This window comes from Gasterosteus aculeatus, unplaced genomic scaffold (genome assembly GCF_964276395.1).
Source record: "Gasterosteus aculeatus unplaced genomic scaffold, fGasAcu3.hap1.1 HAP1_SCAFFOLD_40, whole genome shotgun sequence".
NCBI classification, from domain to species: Eukaryota; Metazoa; Chordata; class Actinopteri; order Perciformes; family Gasterosteidae; genus Gasterosteus; species Gasterosteus aculeatus.
Genome location: NW_027554897.1, coordinates 1 through 7,500, shown reverse-complemented (window position 1 = coordinate 7,500; position 7,500 = coordinate 1).

The following is a 7,500-nucleotide window of genomic DNA, read 5'->3' as shown; positions in this document are numbered from 1 at the left end:
TTCATCCATCCACCGCACCTGCTGTTCTGCCATCAGTGTCCGACAACAGCGCTTCTTCATCGGATATCAGCCGGGATCTCACGCTCTCTGGAACTGTTTATTTCATCCATCCACCGCACCTGCTGTTCTGACATCAGCATCCGAGAATAGTGGCCCGTACTGGGACATGGTCTGGGATCTCCCGCTCCATGGAACTGTGTTCTGTTTATTTCCTTCATCCACTGCACCTGCTGTTCTGACATCAGCATCCGAGAATAGTGTCCCGTACTGGGACATGGTCAGGGATCTCCCGCTCCATGGAACTGTGTTCTGTTTATTTCCTTCATCCACTGCACCTGCTGTTCTGACATCAGCATCCGAGAATAGTGTCCCGTACTGGGACATGGTCAGGGATCTCCCGCTGTCTGGAACTGTGTATTCATCCATCCAGTGCACCTGCCGTTCTGCCATCAGTGTCCGAGAACAGTGCTTCTTCATCGGATATCAGCCGGGATCTCACGCTCTCTGGAACTGTTTATTTCATCCATCCAGTGCACCTGCCGTTCTGCCATCAGTGTCCGAGAACAGTGCTTCTTCATCGGATATCAGCCGGGATCTCACGCTCTCTGGAACTGTTTAATTCATCCATCCACTGCACCTGCTGTTCTGCCATCAGTGTCCGACAATAGCGCTTCTTCATCGGATATCAGCCGGGATCTCACGCTCTCTGGAACTGTTTATTTCATCCACCGCACCTGCTGTTCTGCCATCAGTGTCCGACAACAGCGCTTCATCATCGGATAACTGCCGTGAAATACCGCTCTCTGGAACTGTTTATTTCATCCACCGCACCTGCTGTTCTGCCATCAGTGTCCGACAACAGCGCTTCATCATCGGATAGCTGCCGTGAAATACCGCTCTCTGGATCTGCTCTGTTCTGGCAGGTAATCAGGGAGATTTTAAGTAGATGAGTGTCCGGGAATAGTGCACTGCACTCGGGCAGGTCACGCCGCGTAACCCGCCCCATATCCCGGTTCCCGAACCCGCTTTTCCGCCCAAAGTTGTCCGAAGATGCTTAGGCCCAGCTGGGGAACGCTCCCCACGAAGCCCGGGTCTCAGCCCTGGAGCCCTGTGTTTCCGAAAACCAGGTTTCTGAAATCTGCGACCTGGTGGCCCAGTGATGTCAGCTGGAACTTTTTTTTTCCGGTCCGCTCAAAATTCTCCAGGGGATTTTAGGGCTTTGCGCCACATATTCCGACTTTTACTTAGTTTCTGACGGAGCCAAAAAAGTCCGGGTTTTTTTGCCCTCCTTATCGTCCCGACTGGAAACTTTAACTTTTTTTTTAAGTCAGAAAATTAAAGTCTTTTTCATCCAGGAGACCGACCCTTCCTTCAAAGCGTCCCAAGTGGTCCTTCGTCATCGGATATCTGTCGGGAAATACCGCTCCATGGAACTGTTTATTTCATCCATCCGCTGCACCTGCTGTTCTGCCATCAGTGTCCGACAATAGCGCTTCTTCATCGGATATCTGCCGGGATCTCACGCTCTCTGGAACTGTTTAATTCATCCATCCACTGCACCTGCTGTTCTGACATCAGCATCCGAGAATAGTGTCCCGTACTGGGACATGGTCTGGCATATCCCGCTCTCTGGAACTGTGTTCTGTTTATTTCCTTCATCCACTGCACCTGCTGTTCTGACATCAGCATCCGAGAATAGTGTCCCGTACTGGGACATGGTCAGGGATCTCCCGCTGTCTGGAACTGTGTATTCATCCATCCACTGCACCTGCTGTTCTGCCATCAGTGTCCGTGAACAGTGCTTCTTCATCGGATATCAGCCGGGATCTCACGCTCTCTGGAACTGTTTAATTCATCCATCCACTGCACCTGCTGTTCTGACATCAGCATCCGAGAATAGTGTCCCGTACTGGGACATGGTCTGGCATATCCCGCTCCATGGAACTGTGTTCTGTTTATTTCCTTCATCCACTGCACCTGCTGTTCTGACATCAGCATCCGAGAATAGTGTCCCGTACTGGGACATGGTCAGGGATCTCCCGCTGTCTGGAACTGTGTATTCATCCATCCACTGCACCTGCTGTTCTGCCATCAGTGTCCGTGAACAGTGCTTCTTCATCGGATATCAGCCGGGATCTCACGCTCTCTGGAACTGTTTAATTCATCCATCCGCTGCACCTGCTGTTCTGACATCAGCATCCGAGAATAGTGTCCCGTACTGGGACATGGTCTGGGATATCCCGCTCTCTGGAACTGTGTTATGTTTATTTCCTTCATCCACTGCACCTGCTGTTCTGACATCAGCATCCGAGAATAGTGTCCCGTACTGGGACATGGTCTCGGATCTCTCGCTCTCTGGAACTATGTTCTGTTTATTTCCTTCATCCACTGCACCTGCTGTTCTGACATCAGCATCCGAGAATAGTGTCCCGTACTGGGACATGGTCTGGGATCTCCCGCTCCATGGAACTGTGTTCTGATTATTTCCTTCATCCACTGCACCTGCTGTTCTGACATCAGCATCCGAGAATAGTGTCCCGTACTGGGACATGGTCTGGGATCTCCCGCTCCATGGAACTTCGTATTCATCCGTCCACTGCACCTGCTGTTCTGACATCAGCATCCGAGAATAGTGTCCCGTACTGGGACATGGTCAGGGATCTCCCGCTGTCTGGAACTGTGTATTCATCCATCCGCTGCACCTGCTGTTCTGCCATCAGTGTCCGGGAACAGCGCTTCATCATCGGATATCTGCCGTGAAATACCGCTCTCTGGAACTGTGTATTAGTCCGTCCACTGCACCTGCTGTTCTGACATCAGCATCCGAGAATAGTGTCCCGTACTGGGACATGGTCTCGCATATCCCGCTCTCTGGAACTATGTTCTGTTCATTTCCTTCATCCAGTGCACCTGCTGTTCTGCCATCAGTGTCCGACAATAGCGCTTCATCATCGGATAGCTGCCGTGAAATACCGCTCTCTGGATCTGCTCTGTTCTGGCAGGTAATCAGGGAGATTTTAAGTAGATGAGTGTCCGGGAATAGTGGGCCGTTCTGGGACTTGGTCTGGGATATCACGCTCTCTGGAACTATGTTCTGTTTATTTCCTTCATCCAGTGCACCTGCTGTTCTGCCATCAGTGTCCGACAATAGCGCGCCGTTCTGGGACTTGGTCTGGGATATCCCGCTCTCTGGAACTATGTTCTGTTTATTTCCTTCATCCAGTGCACCTGCTGTTCTGCCATCAGTGTCCGACAATAGCGCGCCGTTCTGGGACTTGGTCTGGGATATCACGCTCTCTGGAACTATGTTCTGTTTATTTCCTTCATCCAGTGCACCTGCTGTTCTGCCATCAGTGTCCGACAATAGCGCGCCGTTCTGGGACTTGGTCTGGGATATCACGCTCTCTGGAACTATGTTCTGTTTATTTCCTTCATCCAGTGCACCTGCTGTTCTGCCATCAGTGTCCGACAATAGCGCTTCATCATCGGATATCTGTCGTGAAATACCGCTCTCTGGAACTGTGTATTAGTCCGTCCGCTGCACCTGCTGTTCTGACATCAGCATCCGAGAATAGTGTCCCGTACAGGGACATGGTCTGGTCTCTGCCGCTCTCTGGAACTCTGTATTCATCCATGCGTTACACCTGCTGTTCTGACATCAGCATCCGAGAATAGTGGGCCGTTCTGGGACATGGTCTGGGATATCACGCTGTCTGGAACTGTGTGTTCATCCTTCCACTGCACCTGCTGTTCTGCCATCAGCATCCGAGAATAGTGTCCCGTACTGGGACATCAGCCAGGACGCACCGCCGTCATCTCGTTCGTTCGCTCAGTCATCCATCCACGAAAGCTACCGATCAGCCACAGTGCCCGGAATGATGCCTCCTGCCGGGGTAGCGTCCGCTTGCTCCCCGACAGCCAGTTCTGCATGAGGCTCCGGTTCTTCCACCCCCGCCACTGTCCGAGGGTGTCCGAAAATACTGAGGTCTGAGTCGGATCCGAACCGCACAACCACACGGTCTTCACGACTGGAGGCCTATGTTTCTAAAAACCGGGTTTCAGGAATCTGCGACCTGGTGGCCCAGTGATGTCGGCTGGAACTTTTTTTTTCCGGTCCGCTCAAAATTCTCCAGGCATTTTCTGAGCTTTCCTTCACATATTCCGACTTTTACTTAGTTTCTGACGGAGCCAAAAAAGTCCGGTTTTTTTTGCCCTCCTTATCGTCCCGACTGGAAACTTTAACTCCGTATTTTAAGTCAGAAAATTAAAGTTCTTTTCATCCAGGAGACCGACCCTTCCTTCAAAGTGTCCCATACAGTGCTTCGTCATCGGACATCGGCCGGGATCTCCCACTCTCTGGAACTGTGTATTCATCCATGCGGTACACCTGCTGTTCTGCCATCACTGTCCGGGAATAGTGTGTCGTTCTGGGACTTGGTCTGGTCTCTGCCGCTCTCTGGAACTCTTTATTCATCCATGCGGTACACCTGCCTTTCTGCCATCACTGTCCGGGAATAGTGTGTCGTTCTGGGTCATGGTCTGGGATATCACGCTCTCTGGAACTCTTTATTCATCCATGCGGTACACCTGCCGTTCTGCCATCACTGTCCGGGAATAGTGTGTCGTTCTGGGACTTGGTCTGGGTTCTGCCGCTCTCTGGAGCTCTTTATTCATCCATCCACTGCACCTGCTGTTCTGCCATCACTGTCCGGGAACAGTGTGCCGTTCTGGGTCATGGTCTGGGTTCTGCCGCTCTCTGGAGCTGTTATTTTCATCCATGCGGTACACCTGCTGGTCTGCCATCACTGTCCGGGAATAGTGTGTCGTTCTGGGACTTGGTCTGGTCTCTGCCGCTCTCTGGAGCTCTTTATTCATCCATCATGTACACCTGCTGGTCTGCCATCACTGTCCGGGAATAGTGTGTCGTTCTGGGACTTGGTCTGGTCTCTGCCGCTCTCTGGAGCTCTTTATTCATCCATCATGTACACCTGCTGGTCTGCCATCACTGTCCGGGAATAGTGTGTCGTTCTGGGACTTGGTCTGGTCTCTGCCGCTCTCTGGAACTCTTTATTCATCCATGCGGTACACCTGCTGTTCTGCCATCACTGTCCGGGAATAGTGTGTCGTTCTGGGACTTGGTCTGGTCTCTGCCGCTCTCTGGAGCTCTTTATTCATCCATCATGTACACCTGCTGGTCTGCCATCACTGTCCGGGAACAGTGTGCCGTTCTGGGTCATGGTCTGGTCTCTGCCGCTCTCTGGAACTCTCTGGAACTCTTTATTCATCCATGGGGTACACCTGCTGGTCTGCCATCACTGTCCGGGAATAGTGTGTCGTTCTGGGTCATGGTCTGGTCTCTGCCGCTCTCTGGAACTCTTTATTCATCCATCATGTACACCTGCTGGTCTGCCATCACTGTCCGGGAATAGTGTACCGTTCTGGGACTTGGTCTGGTCTCTGCCGCTATCTGGAACTCTTTATTCATCCATGCGGTACACCTGCTGTTCTGCCATCACTGTCCGGGAATAGTGTGTCGTTCTGGGTCATGGTCTGGGATATCACGCTCTCTGGAACTCTTTATTCATCCATGCGGTACACCTGCCGTTCTGCCATCACTGTCCGGGAATAGTGTGTCGTTCTGGGTCATGGTCTGGGTTCTGCCGCTCTCTGGAACTCTTTATTCATCCATGGGGTACACCTGCTGGTCTGCCATCACTGTCCGGGAACAGTGTGCCGTTCTGGGTCATGGTCTGGGTTCTACCGCTCTCTGGAACTCTTTATTCATCCATGCGGTACACCTGCTGTTCTGCCATCACTGTCCGGGAATAGTGTGTCGTTCTGGGACTTGGTCTGGGTTCTGCCGCTCTCTGGAACTCTTTATTCATCCATGGGGTACACCTGCTGGTCTGCCATCACTGTCCGGGAACAGTGTGCCGTTCTGGGTCATGGTCTGGTCTCTGCCGCTCTCTGGAGCTGTTATTTTCCTCCATGCGGTACACCCACTGCTCTGCCATCACTGTCCGAAAATAGTGCTCCGAAATCGGGTAAGTCGCGCGGGGAGCCACCCCTGTATCTCGGCTCCAGGAGCGTCTTTCCGCCCGGGGCCTGGCCCACTATGCTTAGGTCCAGCTGGGGAACGCTCCCCCCGAAGCTCGGGGCCCTGTCCTGGAGATCTCTGTTTCCGAAAACCAGGTTTCTGAAATCTGCGACCTGGTGGCCCAGTGATGTGAGCTAAAAAAAAATTTATCGAAGCGATCCAAAAAAGCCCAGGATTTTTTAGGGCTTTCCTTTGCTTTGTCCGAAAAAAACTTAGTTTCTGGCGGAGCCAAAAAAGTCCGGGTTTTTTTCGCTCCACATAGTCCCGACTGGAAACTTTAACATTTTTTTTAAGTCAGAAAATTAAAGTCTTTTTCATCCAGGAGGTCCGCAAACACCTCCAGGGGCCCACAACGGCCGAATTAAGTCCGGAAAAAGACACCAGAACCCGGATCTCTTTACCAGACACCCCCAGAGCCCGGAACACGGACCCAAACACCTCCAGAGGCCCACAACGGCCGAATTAAACCCGGAAAAAGACGCCAGAACCCGGATCTCTTTACAAGACACCCCCAGAGCCCGGAACTCGGTCCCAGACACCTCCAGAGGCCCACAACGGCCGAATTAAACCCGGAAAAAGACGCCAGAACCCGGATCTCTTTACCAGACACCCCCAGAGCCCGGAACACGGACCCAAACACCTCCAGAGGCCCACAACGGCCGAATTAAACCCGGAAAAAGACGCCAGAACCCGGATCTCTTTACCAGACACCCCCAGAGCCCGGAACTCGGACCCAAACACCTCCAGAGACCCACAACGGCCGAATTAAACCCGGAAAAAGACGCCAGAACCCGGATCTCTTTACCAGACACCCCCAGAGCCCGGAACTCAACACAAAATAGGACCGGAGTCCTATTCCATCATTCCTAGCTGCGGTATTCAGGCGACCGGGCCTGCTTTGAACACTCTGATTTTTTCAAAGTAAACGCTTCGGGCCCCGGGCGGGACACTCAGTCAAGAGCATCCCGGGGGCGGCCGAGAGGCAGGGGCCCGGGCAGGCGGTGGCACGCCTCGCGGCGGACCGCCAGCCGGACCCCGAGGTCCAACTACGAGCTTTTTAACTACAGCAACGTTAATATACGCTATTGGAGCTGGAATTACCGCGGCTGCTGGCACCAGACTTGCCCTCCAATGGATCCTCGTCAAAGGATTTAAAGTGCACCCATTCCAATTACAGGGCCTCGAAAGAGTCCTGTATTGTTATTTTTCGTCACTACCTCCCCGAGTCGGGAGTGGGTAATTTGCGCGCCTGCTGCCTTCCTTGGATGTGGTAGCCGTTTCTCAGGCTCCCTCTCCGGAATCGAACCCTGATTCCCCGTTACCCGTTGTCACCATGGTAGGCACGGAAAGTACCATCGAAAGTTGATAGGGCAGACATTCGAAAGAGACGTCGCCGCCGCGGG